This window comes from Nilaparvata lugens, chromosome 3, assembly GCF_014356525.2.
Source record: "Nilaparvata lugens isolate BPH chromosome 3, ASM1435652v1, whole genome shotgun sequence".
Classification (NCBI taxonomy): Eukaryota; Metazoa; Arthropoda; class Insecta; order Hemiptera; family Delphacidae; genus Nilaparvata; species Nilaparvata lugens.
This window is the reverse complement of record NC_052506.1, coordinates 68,758,824-68,778,368: the sequence shown is the minus strand read 5'-3', so window position 1 is coordinate 68,778,368 and position 19,545 is coordinate 68,758,824. Positions and strand designations below refer to the sequence as shown.

At 33.2% G+C, this 19,545-nt stretch overlaps 1 protein-coding gene across 1 annotated transcript in view; it reads right to left on the bottom strand.

Annotated features, from left to right (window-relative positions):
• LOC120348781 (growth factor receptor-bound protein 14-like) overlaps window positions 1–8,479 on the bottom strand; it is a 31,707-nt gene extending 23,228 nt beyond the window's left edge. The window contains exon 1 of the mRNA XM_039424399.1: window positions 8,347–8,479. The gene's annotated coding sequence lies outside the window, so the exon portion shown is untranslated. The remainder of the gene's footprint in view (window positions 1–8,346) is intronic.
• Between the last annotated feature and the right edge of the window lie 11,066 nt (window positions 8,480–19,545).

Genomic DNA, 19,545 nt, shown 5'->3' with positions numbered 1-19,545 from the left:
CAAAAATTTGATCAATACGAGTATGATCCGGACTAAAGAGAAAAAAAAATAGAATCATCGTATACTGTGATAGCTAGTAAATACTACAGTGAAGCTGAAAAAGATTGAACTAGAGTGGAGAAAATAATGAAAAACTATGTTTCTTGCCGTCCTATCAAGACAAAAGAAAGCTGGATGTGGATACAGTCCAGTGGTCGATGATGGATCCAGGATTGAGTAAAGGGATGAAAAGGGGGTTTTGGGTTCACCTCCTAGAAAATATAAACTTTCATTAAAAATTATCATTTTATATAGTGCAAAAATGACATACAAAGAGACTTACGTCCCCTAAGTTTCCCCCCAAAAATCCCCCGCCAATATGGACTTGATAAGAAATTACAATTATTATGATAAGTCTCTAAGTCATATTATGATGATGATGATAAGTCTCTAGCCTCTATTTTCAGTCTTTGATTGTATCTGATTTGATATTGGAGTCAGATCTGTAGATCAGGTAAATGTCAGGTACACATACAGAGTGGGTAAAAAGTCCGAGAACGGCTTAATATCTCATACACAAAGGATATTTGACAGTACGAAATTTCAATAAAAAATGAATGGCGAAACCGCATATCGATATCGCAAACAGTTTAGAATATTCACATTATTAATCAATACTATTCAAAGCACAACGGAGAGAAAAAAGTCCGAGAATGGCTTAATATCTCATACACAAAGGTTATTTGACGGTAGGTGTGATTGGGGATTCTACGCAAATTGAAAATAATACTTAAGTATGACTTCAAAAATCTGGTCCGCCATATTGAATGCAACTTTTTTTTTTAATGGGATGGTTGTCATGCGATACATGATTTCGATACGAAATTTCAAGAAAAAATGAATGATGAAAACCGCACATCGATATATCAAACCGTTCAGAAGATATTCACATTATTATTCAATATCATGCATATCAGAAATGAAATACATAAGTGGTATTGATTAATAATGTGAATATCTTCTGAACGCTTTGAGATATCTATATGCGGTTTTCGCCATTCATTGTTTCTTGAAATTTCGTATCGAAATCATGTATCGCATGACCACCTTCCTATTTAAAAAAATAAAGTTGCATTCAATATGGCGGATCCAAGATGGCGGACCAGATTTTTGAAGTCATAGTTAAGTATTATTTTCAATTTGCGTAGGATCCCCAATCACACCCACCGTCAAATAACCTTTGTGTATGAGATATTAAGCTGTTCTCGGACTTTTCACCCACCCTGTATAGGCCTATATATGTGAATGATAGAATGAATATAAAATGTATGAATTTTGAAGGGAAAAGTTTTCTGGTCCACGAATAAACACTATTAGAAAAGAACTATCACCATATGTCACTAACATTGTACATCTGGTTATGTGAGCACGACAGACGTAATTTGGGCTGTGATGCATGCAAATGACAAGAAGAATGCGACATTTGCGTTCCGATGATTATTCCCTAATCAATGTGTCTTTAGTTTTTCCGACATCTATAACAACAGGATACCCTCTACTGAAGTCTTGACCGTCATTTCCGGCTTATATTTCAAGATGCTCTTCCGGTTTACAAAAGCTTGCTTTCCTTATGTCACTTCTGTTGAAATGTGAGACACTTCCGAAGCCACTTACTTTCCTTCAAATGGCAAAATTCTCAGATGCTAAACAGCGATTCGAAACAGCCGATCAATGGGAATGAGATGCTCGTGTTTCCAACCACATTAAAGCCATATGGAGTTGAGACTGAATGTAAAAATAGGAAATCTCTCACGTATTTGAACTCTCTCACTGTAATTCGCTGACTAACTTGAAAGCTCTACTCGCAAGTAGAATACAAAAGTAGAGTATCAAAACTATCTAATTTTAATTCTGCTTTTGTCAATTTGTAATGTAGTATTTTAAAAATCTGAATTATATTTCATTAGTTGATAGTACATTACCAGTAAGTACTAATATCAAGCACATAAAAAAGTGTTTTTAAACAAAGCAATTACGTAGGCCTAAATAAGTAACAAAACGAAACATAATTTTCTTTGGTTACTCTATAAAAAGATAAAGAATCTTGAAAATCAAACGGATTGTTGACATTAAATCCAATATTATCAAAAAGTATTTAAATGTTAATGCAACCTACTTGAGTCAGTAATAGAAATAAATTCATTCAATTTTTTCTATTGATGTGAAAAAATTATCACTATGAAACAATTTACTTCAACAGTTTTATCTTGTCTAAGATAAGAGACATAACAATACACGTTTCTGACATTGAGTACTTAATTCTTGACTTGCTGGCTAACGACAAATTGGCATTTCAGCATGCCAGCGGAATGAATCATCACACAAAAAATAATGATATTGTAACAAATGATTTCACTTTTTGCATAAATTTAAGGTGATATAATTAACTTCATCGGTGCTTGAAAATGAGCTATATTTGAGTTAAATTCTAACTCAATTATCCATATTAGTTAACTTCATTATATTTCTGCCCCATTTCGCCTCGAATAAGCTCAACTTTCTTGTAAGAAGAATATTCTTATTTGCTTTAACCTAACGATAATGCTTTTCCCATTTATGTAGTTTTAATGTTGTATAATGCAGATGCCATTTTATTACTTGATCAATTCACTTCAAGATTATTTCATTAAATTCTTTCCTCTATAGATAGGTAGTATTAGCAAATTTCTGTGAACTAGTGACTAGTTGGAAGACAAGAAGTTTGGTCCATGTTACTTTATTTAAGCTACATGTGCTGTCTAAACTCTTGCCTCCAAGCTGGCATAGTGTCAATAGGGCTCAAGAATATTGGGGATTGCATTCTTATTTCTTGACCATGAACTTATGTCATTACCAGAGCAAAAACTATTACCATAATATTGACATCATCATTATAATCATCTTCATCATATTTTATATATGTTATATAACATTTTTCAACATCGTAGGCTTCTTATGATACGAACGGAACGGTCAGGTCGATATGTTGCTTCAAGTGTGATCGCGATCGACCTCTATATAACACGAACACATTGTAGAACATGGTAGTGTTTACATGTGTTTATATGGTCCAGTCTTGATTTCCGTTAGGTGAATTCAAAAAGTACCTAGATCTAGGTTTGGAATTTTAGCATACATGCCTGTGCATTAATGACTTAACATTATTCGGTGTCTTAACATGATACAGGAAAGTATTTGATATTTGTAACTTGTCCCATCGATTTATGATAATGAAAACAACTCTACGAGATAGGAAAGTCATGATCTGAAGATTAATCTTGCATCTACTGGAATCAATGACAGTACAAACTGAGATTAAGGAACTAGGAAGCTGTTGTTAGCATGAAAACCTGTTATGTATGATAGAAATCGACTATGATAGGCTAGTGACAACATTCAATGAATTCTAGGTAGTGCCGCGAACAAATTACCTAGATATATGAGCCCAACAATGACTTCTTGGAGCACGGAATAAAGAGGTGAGACCTCTTTCTTTAGTAGTTGAAGGACAAGGTCAAATGTGAGCCAACAATACACGAGGCGCCGGCAAACCATGTGGTTCGTTGTGGCTTATTTACATGAACAATAAAATTGAATGCACAACAAAGAAGGAAAATAATAATTTATATTTCTACATTACACAGAAATCAGATAATATGCAATGACTTCAAACAATTTGAGATGTTGATTGAAGTAACAAGCGGGAATAGGCAATAAATCGCATTCTTCTGATTCATCGTACTATTTTATTGTATCGATTATTTATCATTGGTATGAGAAAGGAAATGAGATGAATATGTAGGATTTTATAATACAGTGCAAAAATAATAGGAATGAAGGTTGATGTTCATTCGATTTGGTTTAACTATTTTAATAGGATACCTATCGAGTGGAAAAGTGTAAACCATCCTGGGGGGAAAATGAACGGAAATACTGTACAAAGCTCAGGTATTATAGGAAAGAATAAGCATTGATACTAGAATGATGCCGGTATGGTCTATTCCTATGAGGTATCTATCTCAATAAATCTCAAATTTGATGCATTGTTAATGAATATTTTTCTGACTAACGCACTACCTTATTCTATCAATTGGTGCTTCGATATTAAACTCTCATCAAATTACAGCCAGATCTTGAGGGTGGTAACAAGCTTGAATGAAAACGATTCGAATGTTCAGCACAGCAACACAGAAAGTGGTAACAAGAGCTCATCAAACGGCGATTCAGTAAAGTATTATGATTCAACGTTCGAACATTAAACTGAGACTGTTCTTTAAGGGGAATAGAAAGGCTTATCTGATAGATAAAAATTGATCAAGATCAGATTGAAACCCTCTAACACTCAATACACCATTCTCATTCTATTCAAAAGCAGGAAGATGATATTTTTTATAACATACTGATTCCAGAGATGATGATAAAAAGAGTGGTTATGTGGTTACTTATGTGCATGTTTCAAATTTTCCCTCTAAATGAAAACACAACGCTTCCAAAGTTCGAGATGAGCTCTCTTGAGTAATGAGCTTAAAAATCACTTTCCGGTGGTTTAGAGTCCAACTTGATCGGCAGCTCACTCATTATTATTAATATAATACTAATCATAATCATCATCATTATCTCTCTCATTAAATAAGTTGGGGCATGTGGGCATCATCCTCAGCGAAATAAAAACCATACATAGAAATTGCATTTAATATACAGTGGCTATTTAGGAACATGATGTTTACTAACTTATTCAGCTCAGTGTGGGAATTGCAATTGATACTTTGAATATTCATGGTGATAAACTTAAATGTTGATACTAATTAAATTGAAATGCAGTAGTTTGGAGCGCGGGCGGAGGGGTGACGTGAGATGGTGATTTAGTTAGTAGGCTACACGTGCTCTAATTGCACTGGCAATAAATTTCACTTTCAATGTAAAACAAGGAGATCGATGCGCGTTGGCCAATAGGAAGAGCAAGATGATATAGTGAGATTCACTGTAAACAGTCAGAATTCCACATCAATGCTTACCATTTAACCAATGCTGACTAGGCCAGATGAATAACTGACTGGATCGGGTGATTCATAGTGAATCTGGTTCCGGCAAAAAAGTTCGCTTCCTCGAGTAAAGTCAAGTAATGTCAAGTGTGACCGAGAAAAGGTGGCCTATTCTGAGCTCTGAGCGGCGGCGGGTGACGCAAGTTTCCCTATTGGCCAGCGAATTGCATCTGGCCTTGAAATAGAATTATTGAAAAACAGCCTGCTGAAAGTGCACTGGGCTATCCAACTCCTAGTTTTCATCACGGGCAATTAGAAAAGTTTTTCACACACACGCCTCCACGGAAAAAAGACAACTACACATCGGAAACGAGCCAACATTGTTCGCCAACGCGGCCTCAAATCTGTCGATAAAACACACAACCATCCTTATCTGTGGTATCACCCTTGAATTAGTTGGCAGTAGACCTACCCATCTCTTCGGTCGCTTTCCCTTTTCTTTGCAATTGCGAGTGTGCACTATAATTATTTTGAAATTACTCGCACATTTGGCTCGGTGGCCAATGACAATTTCCTTTCTTCACGACTTTGTTCGTTCAACTTTTTCCTATTCAAATGGGTTATCAGACTTAGTTTGATATCGAATTAAAATAGAAATCATGTCTTGATCTACTTTAGTTTGAGAGAATTATTCATTGTTCAAATTGAGTGTAAAATTGACTGGAACTGGAACTTATTCCGTGAATGACAGGTTTATCGAATAACATGTGGAGTGAGTTACCACTTGAAAAATGATCCAATTCTGATTAATAGAATTTTAACTTCATACTACATTGATAGAGTGATTAAACTGTATTACTTCAAATTATATCATTTCTATATTAAAAATACAACAGAATGAAAGAACATATTTCAAGGTAAGAAAAGATAAAGATATAATACAATACTGTGAAATCAGATCAGATCATGCTTAATGATGGAATAAAGAGCAATATTCCATAATAGAACAATTTGATTGAGTATAAGTAGAATAATAGCATAGCCTTCAATTTCCATCGATTACCATACATAGACGACAATTTTAGAACTGAATGCATTGCGAAACACCACCTAGTGCGGAATGACCTTGATTGACTGCTAGAAGAAGACTGCCTCATAAAACCATTATACTTATGGTTTTATTTTCTATAAGTTACATTAATATAAATTCAAAAGATAATTTTTGAAAATGCCAACCTCTTAGGCTACATGTACACAGTATTTGAATATCGGATCATGTTCTATTCTAAAGAAAGCGGATAATTCTATCTGGGACTGTAGACTTTTCGTTACGAGGATTATTCTCACTGAGTGTTCATGCTAGACTCAATTTCAAATTCATGACGAAAATAAGTCATTGAGAAAATGATCAGAACTTTGAGGTTGCATTGACTGAAGAAGGGTGGGAACTAGTTTCCCTCATCAATCTTTGAATAAAATGAAAGCGATTAAATTGAATGTTCTACTTTTGAATAATAGGGAAGTTATATTCAGATATTTCTATTCATCAAATTCAATAATAGAATAATATGGATGTTGGAGAAAAAACAGAAGATAAAAACGCAATGAGAACAAAGAGAATATTTTCCTATTAATGCTCATTCAATAATAATGTATTAGGCCTATAACGCCGAATTCAAATACAATTTACATTGAAATCGTAATGAAAGATTACAATTCTTCAAGATTTTCTCTGGAATACTGATTGAAAAAAATAATATTAGAAGTTTTTTCTAATGGAAATAATATTTTCTTTCAAACTAAAAGAGAGACAATGATCTTGATATTGAAAGGGATAGAATAGAATCGCACTGTAATACAGTACTGTAAGTACATTTAATAGAGGTTACTAATATTTTACTGTTAAATTATTCGTTATTATTTATAATAGATGGTGGACTCCGTAGGTCCCCGGATGTAATATAATAACAGTCGAGAACCTATATCGGAAACTAGTTGATGACAATATAGCCCCTAATAATCCTCATATTAGGAAGGGTTACAAGCATAGAGAGTGGGAATAGAATGGAATGACTGCGTGGGGAAGTTCATAAGAACTAGTTCTAAGATAAAATAAATATTTTCTACGAATAATAAAAATAACAAGATAGCGCCTGTATATAGTATTTATATTATTACCATGAAAGGGATGGTTTAATTGATTTGAAAAAAATCTGGGAAAATTAAATATACCCTAGAATTTTGCAATTAACTAAGAGAAAAACAAATTATTCCAACTCAAATATGAAAAATCTTGAGTAAAGTTAGTTACTACAAAGCAAATCTGGAAAGAAATACTATTCTACAGATGTAATTCACATTTCTATAGGCTTACTACAATTGAATATTATTCCTTAATTTATATAAAAAGATGAATGCATAAGCTGACCAACTCACTACCGATATTCACAATACAGTGTCCATAACAATGATTGATAAATTTATTTCTAGGCTTGATTTAGTAAAGTAGGTACCTCACCTCACGATGATTGCTGGATGAGATCACCTATACTAAGCAATTTTTAAATTTCCACCTTCAGTAATCAGGGAAAATACTGGCATTGATAATTTAAATTTGATGTTGGCGTGTGAAAGGCTTCACTTCCACCATTTACACAATAAAACCGAAATCGACTATTATTTTTATCAGCAAAATTTACAATAGGACAGACAAATGCAATTATTTTATAATTACTTGCACAATAATTAAAACAAACAACAACGAGTCATCTAGAAAGAAAATAACATTAGGCTATACCATGGTTCATAATTTGTGTAATTTCACAACCATCAACGTTCCATGGGAAAAGTTCTGCAAGAATAAAATTTATATTCTTCTCGAGAATATTCCCTAGACAAATTTCCAAGAAGCCGATGTAAGAGCGATGAAAATACAACACGAACGTAATTTCCCAGAAATCATTAGAAATTACAAAATAATCCAATCGATAGAGTGATTGGAGTTAGGAGTTGAGGAAAGCAAACCAATATAATATCAATAGGTGAATAGCAAATGAGAACTGACGAACAAAGGAATCCGATTTTCGTTGAAATATTCTCGGAATCAGAGGTATTATCCCGGAATAATGTAGTTTGATGATTGTTCTTTTGATGGATTATGCATTTAAGGGCAATTAGTGATAGGAAAACCTGTGAAATTCACAAAGAAAGTAATAGATTTGAGTTGATACCGGCGTTGCAACACAGGTCAGCTGAACTGAAAGAGCTAGCTCGCTCGCCGGTTGAAGCCTACTCACGAAATCCCATAACGATTTACAATGTGAATAAATATGAAAAAGTGACTTACCTTTAAAAATAAATAAATTAAGCACAAGGATCACACTACCGGACCGATATGGACGGAATTGGAACAGCAATCACAATTGGACATATATTTGTGAGCGAGAGAGAGCGTGTAGTCGCCAGCCAGTCTCGGGCAACTACTACAGCTGATCATCGGTACAGTCAGCGCCAGAACGGCTAACCTGCCGTACAGTCAGTGCCAAAAGCGACTGTCAGCCGAGCAAAACAGGCAAGCTGCCCTTCCACTTTCTACTCGGTCTCGGCCGGCGTAAATCAATCGTTATCTCAGCACAGAGAGCAAAGCAACCAGCAGCCAGCAACGCAACGCAACGCAACGGGACAACCAACAAATGTAATTGCTTGCTCAAACTACTCAATACCCCTTCAACTAGTTTGTACTTGTGAGAATCATTTTTGAAATGTCCACATTCAATGCTGACAGTTTTAAGTGAATCTCACTATAGTAAAACACTACTATTCTGTGGTTCAAACTTTGGTGCAGTACACTACTTTCTCAGAACCATCTACGGTATCGATTACAGGGAACAAACACCTGTACTATAGTGTGAACCAAATACAGTAGTACAAACCTTCAACTAGGAAAATGAATATACTAGAGACCCCCTGGGTTGAAGACCTCGCTCATGAACCGTTGAACTCGCTCATGAGATCCGCAACTTGTAATTATACAGAGTTTGTGAGAATTATTATTCTCACAGCTAAATATATCTTTTACAAGTATGATATTATTACAGTAGAAGGTTCCATGGGAATCTTAATCCAATTGAAAAAATCGTTCAGTCGCTTCAAAACTTTTGTCCGCCATCTTGGATCTAACTTCATTTTGAATCCAGCTTCATTTTTTCAAATGGGAAGGTGGTCATGTGATACATGAATTCGATACAGAATTTCAAAGGAAAATTAATGGAGAAACCCGCACATCGTTATCTCAAGACGTTTCAATAATCTGAGCATTTGAAGGTACCTATACATTGAATAACCAAGAGTTAATGAACACTAATAGTAGCTTCTACTAGCATTTGAACACTTTGAACAAACAAAAATTATCATAGCAACTGCTATCACAAGTAGTATTAATTACATCTATGTTACAGACAGGCAGACAGACGTTAACGGAAGCAAGTTAATATAGAACTTATAAATTAATGTTGTGTATTATTCACCTGAAATCATGTGTCGGCGCATTAAGTCTGTCTGTCTAACAGTCTGTGTGACAACTGCCAAATAATAGCATCAGCTTCTTTAAATGAATGGAAAAATTACAGAAATAGCAAGCAAATAATTCCAGCTGACTGATAAATGATGAATCGAAACAATTTGTTTCTTATGCACTTTCAATGTTATTTTTATATCCTAAAAAAGGATTAAGGAGTGAGTCAATTTTGTTGTCCAATGAACTTGACCTGTAAACAGGTTCGAAGAATTTGTGTTCAAAATTTGAAGCTGATTTATCAATTCTCTCTAAAGTTCTTGTCGAAAATAAAAACAGACAGAAAACGACTTTGGGCTCTAGCAAGTCAAAAGTGAGAACTTATCTAAAGCTGCGTTTACACCAAAGTTACTGGTAGTTCTATGAACAGTAGACCTCGCGCAGTTATAAACCGCAGCCTCATCTTGTACTGTCCATCAGAGTGAATCCTGTCTGTATGTCGTGTCGGCGAGAAAACGGCTAATGGCTGTTGGGGTTGGTGTATCAAAAATGATAACATCAAAACCTAATATCCTTCAAGACATACTGTCAACAGGACAGCCTGAGTTCAAAGCAGAGAAAGTTCGAGAGACAATAAGTTATGTTATTTTAGTTATTAATTTCATGCGCTATTGCACGAAATCAATAGTTAATTTATTTATTTATTTATTCAAAATGGAGAAAACGGGTTTCCCCAAATATGTCTCCTTAACAATAAAAATTGTACAGATACAAAAGAAAAAAGAAAAAAAATACGAAATTATGCGATAATAAATAATACAAACAACGAAAATACCACCTAATTCAAAAATGAGAAAAACAAAGATTTCAAATACTTATGAAAAAAGTAAAAATAAAACAAATTGAGAATTCAAAACTTATAAAAATTAAAGAATATAATAACAAACAATGAACAAAAATTTTATCAATAGAATAAATAACATTATAACTGAACGACTTCCCAAACCATATGTACATCCACACTGATACACCAATTATTATTTATATTTATATAATTGATATTTATTCGATCAGATCATGCTTACACAAGATTTAATTATTATCATAATAACGCTTTCCGGAATTTAGCGCGAGAAAACCAGAAAACATCTAGGCGCCCAGACAAGCTGTTATAAGTTCTTTGCATCCTATTTTTTGATAGTGCATAAAAATTGCATTCAATGAGGCATGCAATTTATAGTCTACGAAGCTGCGGATTTTTCATCAAGTTACATTGAGATAAGGAATTGCATGCGTCATGACATGCGATTTGTAATCAACTCAACAGCTGATTTATGATGATTAATTCTATAGTCTGATTTTTACTCTAATATTGGCGTATGAAGGTGGCTCCTTTTTCCTTTTATATTATCCTTGAAATGCAAAATTTCCAAAAAACCTTGTATATACGTCGACGGGCAATTTAAAAAGGAACATACCTGTCAAATTTCATGAAAATATATTACCGCGTTTCGCCGTAAATGCGCAACATATAAACATTTGAGCATTAAGAGAAATGCCAAACCGTCAACTTGAATCTTAGACCTCACTTCGCTCGGTCAATAAACAAAATGTTAATTTAATAGATTCTATTAGATTGAACGGAACTTGAATGCAACATTATTTTTTTTAAATAGGAAGGTTGTCATACGATACATGACCCCAATACAGAATTTCAAGACAATATGAACGGCGAAAACCGCACATCGATATCTCAAACCGTTCAGAAGATATTCACATTATTAATCGATACCATGCATATCTGAAATGAAATACATAAGTGGTATTGATTAATAATGTGAATATTTTCGAAACGGTTTGAGATATCGTTGTACGGTTTTCACCATTCATTTTTTCTTGAAATTCCGTATCGAAATCATGTATCGCATGACCATTTAAAAAATAAAGTTGCATTCAATATGGCGGATCCAAGAAAATGGCGGACCAGATTTTTAAAGTCATAGTAAAGTAGTATTTTGAATTTGAATAGGATCCCCAATCACACCCACCATCAAATTACCTTTGTGTATGAGATATTGAGCCGTTCTCGGACTTTTCACCCACTCTGTATAAAAGTACAGCCTACAAACCACAATCTAGAATTGCCTATGAAAAATCTGTTCTAAGAGAATGGAGTAATTCTATAGTCGAGCACTAAAGCTGTAAGAAGAGTGAATAGAGAAATTACCTAGAAATTAAACCAAAAGTAACCCATTAAAAAATTAATATCGGGGCACCAAGCTTCGCTCCGGAGTACAAAAGCATAGAAGCATAAAAGCATAGTTTATATTTATTTATCTATTGATAAATAGAACACAATTCTTAAAAATGATTGGGGAATGACTAACAGGCCAAAAAGTAGGTTGTTCCATACACTTGAATTCAGGTCCAATTTTCCAAACATTTGAAAACAGAAAAGTTCGAATTTAGATTGCTTACAAACCAAATTGAATAAAAAAATAACACTCATGATCTTAAACTTAGGGAATGAACTGAATATTATTTTTACCCGAATGAGAACTTTAGAGAGAAGTAATTATGAATATTACGAAGTAGAGAGCCTACAATAAATCAATTCATGAAGAACCAATAAAGAATTTTTGATTTTTATTTGAATTTATAAATGAAATATCTTGATGTAGAGGACATCAGACAGATATCGGAATATCTTGACAGATTATTCTTCAATTTAAGAAATGGATTTAATTATGTACTGTAATGAAAGATAACGGTTAAATTGCCGGCTATGAACTCAGATCCAGAATAGATTGACTGATAAATATAACACCTATTCACTTTTATGAATACCATTACCATCCAATAAAATTAACGGATGGATTGAAAAAAATTCATTTCAAGGAAAGATCAATGTCAAAGCACATTGTTGATTAAAAGCTTCAACAAACTTGATATACTTTAACAAGGAATACTCTAGCAAAATTTGATCTATATTTCTTATTTTCATTTCGCACTTTGTATTCGTCTTATACATAAGACTTTGCACTTTGCACTATACATCGCACTTTGTATTCATCTTATACTTGAAATCTTTGATGTGACATATTTATTTTGTCTAAGTTTATTAAGCTTTTGTAACTTGTTTTTCTGTAACTGGGCACCCGCCGGAAAACCTTCGGGTTTGGCAAGACCCTCAATTCATTGAATTGCGAAAAAAAAATATTTTACTTCGAACATCATTTTTAAACAAAATATCATAAGTGTTTGGAGAAAATTGATGATTAATTGAACGTTTTTATGAACTTTTGAAACACAGATGATTTTTCAGTGAACCTAAATTATTATGCAGAACCAAACAATAGTTGATAAATAATTGAAAATAAAAAAAACTGTTGCTTCTCTATTTTTCATAATTTTCAAGATCAATATATCCCAAACTCCATTAAAGAAATACCCGCAGGCGTAGGAAAACCCTATAGAATGCAGCATTAAATTTGAACTCATCTCGGTAGAGCAGAATAAGAACTCAAATTCCAATTATCTCCACTAATGAGCCAAAGTGGTTGGAAGTTTCAAGAAAACAAACAAGATTTCTCGGAACGAATGAAATCCTAATGGAAACAAGATGATAAATCCTAGTCATTTTCACAACGAAGTCAATACTAAATAATTAGATAAGTTTACATCCAATATCTGTAGGTGCGTACAGATATACGCGCCGCGAACATGAGCAATTCACTTTCAATCAGCTGACTATATCTGTATTTTTACAGAAACGGTAAAATCTATATATATAAAAGCGAAATGGCACTCACTCACTGACTGACTGACTCACTCACTCGCAGTACTAAAAATCTACCGGACCAAAAACATTCAAATTTGGTAGGTATGTTCAGTTGGCCCTTTAGAGGCGCACTAAGAAATCTTTTGGCAATATTTTAACTCTAAGGGTTGTTTTTAAGGGTTTAAAGTTCGTCTTTTAGCATGTATATTCTTCTTCTCCCAATCTCTTAAGTATAATTGAAATTTCCATATCATATGTTACTATAGAACTATAATCTAGATAGAGTACCTCTTCGAAACAGTTGTTAACTGGCAACTAAATTAATAATTTTGTCAGGTTGGCATTAAGTTGAGTTGACTTTGTTAGGTTGGCACCAAGTTGAAGATTTAAATGCATTCATCGCAGAAAAATTGATTGGGCACTGCTACTTCAATCCTGGGAATATTATTACTAGCCGTCAGGCTCGCTTCGCTTGCCATATCCGTTTAGCCAGACGTAGTCTGGCCCCCGACTGGATTGTCCTAACATATGATAAAAATGCTCAAATGAAAAATGCTGATTTCATTCTTGGACGATCCAGTTGGGGGTCCAGGGGGCGGATATGGCTAGACGGATATGGCGAGCGAAGCGAGCCTGACGGCTAGTACAGATATAAAAAGCTTGGCATCAGCTATTAAAAGTGAATTGCTCATGTTCGCGGCGCGTAAATCTGTACGCACCTTAACGTGCTACACCATGACGTTTTGGATGAAATCATTTCTTTATAATGTTCTTACTAGTAAATATTTCAAAAGTGGTTCCTCATCTCAAGTATCTAATTATTTTTTTGGTTTCTTTCCAATAATTTCATTTCTTTCTCTTGCTAGCAACTATGACATTCCAATCGTAGTTCCTTATCTCAAGTATCCAATAATGTATGGGTGCCACAAAAATCAATGCAGAAAACGATTAACGCAAATAGACCTTACCAAATGAGTAGTGTTACATAATTACAGTATAGCATTAAAAACTGTTTAGTCATTAAAAAAATATAAGAACAGTATTTGATTGAGAAGCAAATAAGAACTTAAACTGCTTTGGTCATCAATTAGCCCTTTAATTAGTCCTTCGATCATCAAAATTTCAATTAGTCCTACATTTTATATCAAGTAAAATCTATGCAAATGAAACAGTAACAATCAACTAATAGATCTGTATGGGTACAAAATATTCCGAGAAATCGTGAGACATTATTCATTAATTTCTATCATACAGGTATATAATTAACTGCTACTCTCAATGTAAACGTATTTCGAATTAAACACATTTTTTGATAAGCAATAATTTAAGGACTATTTCCGAGTGACTACTATAACTAATTATTGATGAATTTAATTAAACTAATTGATGCTCGATTTATGTTACTGATTTAAATAAACTAATTGATGCTCGATTTATGTTACTGTTAAAGTGTATTAGGTGCTGATGGCAACAACAGACGAATTCACTTATTTTCCATAATCTTAGATTAGGAACAAATGGAATTTTTATGAGAAAAATGTCACAGGGGAAAATTTTGGGATGAATCAACTCGTTTTTTATCTAATAATAGCTTACTTCTGTCAGTAAAGTCTACTTGTCTCAACATTATTCCGATTCCGATATAGGATATCCGACATCTACTCACTTTGCGTGAGACACACTTTGAACAAAAAAATGTTTGAGATTGTTAACCTACCGTACTCATTTATTTTATTTTCGTATGATCTATTAGTTTCTTCATAATTATGTGAACAACTTTGGAACGGTTTGAGATATCGATTTGTGGTTTCCGCCATTCGTTTTATTTTGAAATTCTTTATAAAACCATGTATCATATGAACATCCTTCCATTTAAAAAATTAAGTTGGATTGAAAATAGCAGTTCCAAGAAGGCGGACCAAAATTTTGATGCGACAGAAAAATCAACTTTGCTCTTCCTTACATTGAGAGCCATTCCTTTTTCTTTCAGTTCTTCTGACCATTCCATCACAGCTTGCTGGAGTCAGCATATAGGAGGGCTCTTGTACCAATTGGCCTCATATTCCATTACCAAGTTATGTGTCCTGCTCTTGAATGTCTTGTGTATATCATCCATCACTAAGATGAATAGAAGAGGTCTGAGGCTTTCTCCCTGTTTCACACTCTTCTCCATATGAAATTCTTTAGATTGCAGTATTACTAATCGACTAAAAAAAGCTAGTAGTCGATTGCAGTATTACTAATCGACTAAAAAAAAGCTTTTAGTCGATTGCCGTATTACTAATCGACTAAAAGCTCTATTGGGCGAGTGAATGGAATTTCAATAGAAATGCATCTTGGGTAAAATTATATATTCATAATATATTATGCATCTTGGGTAAAATAATCATGTTTGATATATTTGATGAACGTATCTTAAAGATTCACTTGAGAGAATTTAAGGTCATGTTCGCGTTTCCTTATTACTTGACATAAGCAGTAGAAATTTTGTCTGCTGACAATGATATGCATTTGTATTCACGAGCACACATCACTGCCGTACACAATGTCGTACCTACAATGTAGCAATAATAACTATTATGTCAGTGTGTTCGACATCTACTCAATAACAAGCCCTTCCTCATCATCAACCATCTAGCATCGTTCAAATCTATCATCTATCATCTGAATGATGAGGATGACGATAGCAGTGATCATGAAGGACAATTATTATTTTTTTTTTTTGGTGATATTGACGTGTAAGATTTTCGTAAATAGATTCTATGAATGTATGCTGATTATTGAATTATCTTAAGAACGAAAAGATAAACGGTGATTGTTATTGAAATTCTGTTCAGCCATCTGCATGAACGCCCTGATAGCCTCGTGATGTTACACAATTGTTTATCATCTAATTATTAGAAAAGTCGTTGGTCATCTCAGAAGTATTACGCCAACACTTCATGCAACCCAGGAGAAATTCTAAGGTTTAAAAATTAACCGAAATTTGGGAATAGTGTTGGATTGGGAATAAGATTTTCATTTTGTGCATTTGGTTCACGTTATATTTTCAAGAAGATTTTGGTTAACATGTTGAAGTAGGCCTATCTGTGCTAGAAATAGCGTGATTGAATTCTACAAAGAGTTTTTCTACTGAATCCAATTTCTTCTATTCAAATTGAAAATTGGTATTTCTTCATACAAAGCTTTTATTATAGATAGAAACTTTATAACTTACTTTAATAAAAAGGCTACGGAACGTTTAAATATTGGTAGAATCGATTTGTTCTGTTTATGAATTTACTAGTAAGAAGTACCCTTCTATTCATTGTTTTAGAAATTGTATTGATATTTTCAATCTATTTTATTGTAAATATATTTCCAATTGTTGAAAAGAAATATAAATTTATAAAGAGGATTATTCATTATAAATGAAATGATTATTTGCAATTATTCACTATCAAAATATTTCCAGCTACAAGATTATTCAAATGGTAAAGTTTTTGACTAGGAACCTCGATATCTATCACACTTTAAAAATCCACGAGTAGTGGAATCGTAGAGCTCTTGCTCCGAATCTTGGCATAATTATTTTTTGACTACATAGATTTTTTGGATAACACAATAGGAATATGCCCAAAACTGTTTTAATCTCGAATTTATTTATTTAGAATATTATGGCACCAGGGAAATTCCCATTATGAAAAGGTAACAATAGTCAAGACGTTTGATAGATTGATAGAATATACTTATAGAAGATTTGTATAAAATACTTATTGGAACAATGTTTCAATAAAATGAGAATAGATAATCACAAGCCAGAATTGATAACAAAACTATTCAGAGTCTTGTCGGGTTTTAAGCTCTATTGTAGGAATTTATATGATCTATGGCTGCCACTGCTGTGCAATTGATGTGTTCGCTCCTAAGTCGAGGTAGGTAACAGATAAAAGCTGATATATGAGCAGGTAAGGACAAAGAATAAATATCTTGATCTGACCCCACTCGCTACATCCACTTAGACCTGTTCCAATATCCAGCTTAATTCAATTATTTCAATGATCGTATTCGATCGGTTCTTGATGATATAGAACGTATCAGAAACAATAATTGACAGGCTTAAGAAATAATCGAACTCAGAAAGCGAATTAACAAAACTGAAATATATTACAATAAAATATGTAATCATACAGTGCAGATTCAGAATTTGATTCTCAGGTTGATAATAATTTAGCATTAATAGAATAGTTAAAAATTTTCTTGTGCTTGCATGATACCATGCGTGATTCAACAGAATTTTACAATTGATAAAATCTAACAGTTTGAAAAAATAGTGAAAAAATGAATTATAGAAATATTTTTTAAAATGTTCGGGGTCGTGGTTCAGGCAGCGGAGGATAGTTAATCAACTACAAATTCTTATAAATTAAATGTGAATAAATTCTAGGCTCTTAAATGTTAAAGCGCTTGTCGGCGTGGCCAATAATTTAACGAAGAAAAAATTTATGTTTCTGCACTGAAATATTTTCGAAGCGTAGATTGGGGCCCCTTTTAAAACTTATAACTCACGTGAACTTCCTTGGCGGTCGTGGTTTTCTTCTTTAGATCAAAAATCGTTTGATCGGCGGCAATCCAGGCTTTGGTTTCAGCACGTGGGGAATTTTAATTTAAATATCTCCTTCACCGAATTAATTAAGAGATAGTTTACTTTAAGCTTTTAAATTTATCGATTGGAGAAAACAGAAATTTACAAATAACAAATAAATTGGCCTAAAAATATCGGCTCACAAATAGAACATTTAAAAATCGAACAAGAAATTTTACAAATAGGTCTTTGGTAACTATGAAAGAGATCTACACGGTAAGGATTTCAAAAGGGAAGTGCTGCTGTTTCTCTAAGCCTTTAGGCTAGACCTTGCTTCTCGGAATCTCAATGTAATAATTTGCATAAAAATTTGCCATTGGTAGAATGCTTGTGACGTAAACATGACGTCAGTGGCAAGTAGTAGAATACAATTCCTTTAATTACAATAATAATTTAATTTATGTAATTCTTAAAACTGCTTAATCTTATAGACATAGTTCCTCTCATACAATGTACATGTGCTAGTGTAACTGATAAGGCAGGGTTGTTGTCTGATAATAGATTAACATGTGTTGCTTTCAAACGATCACCGTCTTGGTGCTATTTCTATGCACTGTGATTGGTTTAGACCTACCAAAGAGATTTAATTACCATGTGGTTCAGTTGAATTAAATTATTAATAAATTAATATTCTTGTACAATTTTTATTAGGTTTGAGATTATTATAATTAATTTCTGCCATTTTATCAATAATAGAATTTCATGCTATGACCTATTTAGTTACAATAAGACCTGACGCATAATACAATTTCTTAAATAATAAATAATTTCAACAATAATACATACATTTTATTTTTTATTTGAAATTCTTGATCCTTTATTGATAGTTTTATAATTTTTAGGAATTATATTTTCCCTTGCATGAGAACCGGTATGATATTTGACAATGCTTTGAATCAGTCAGCTGCGTTCGAACTGTTTTAAAAACATCTGATCGATAGTAAACAAGTGTAACCTCAAAATCGGTGAGCGATTCATAAATAATTTGTGCTTTATTCGCACAATAATTATAATTTTATTGAATAATTTTCCTAGAAAAATATTTAGTACAAAACGGTACTCTTATCAAATATACAGTTATTGATAAGTAAGCTTTATCGCTCGGTCGCTAACTATTCCTTTAGCAAATTCTTTCATTTTAAAAGGTAATCACAATTTTTCTCTCTTTCATGAGATCTATTTGAAAGATTCATCACACAAAAGCCCCCAGGATATTTTAAATAGGTAATTGGGAGACGAGTCGAAACAATGACTATTTGAAAAATCCGATATTGTGATGAATACACTATTTCATCTCCTTACTTCTACGAAAACTCAACACTTAACATTAAAAACAATATATCGTGCACTTTTGGCTACGAAAAAATAAATAATTGATTGTTCCTTTCATTGGATACAATCGAAATACAATAATTAATGAGGTCTCTTTGGATCCTTCATTAAAACAACTCCACAACTTCCATTCACGGGTGGCTTATGAGCAGACCCATAACTATAACAAATATACAAGATTTCACATATTACTTCTTAAGATTTGAATAGTATTTGCAACAAATATAGACTTTCATCATTTTTTCATAGTTATTATAGGTTTCGACTCTTTGGTTTGGCTTTTACATAAATTGGG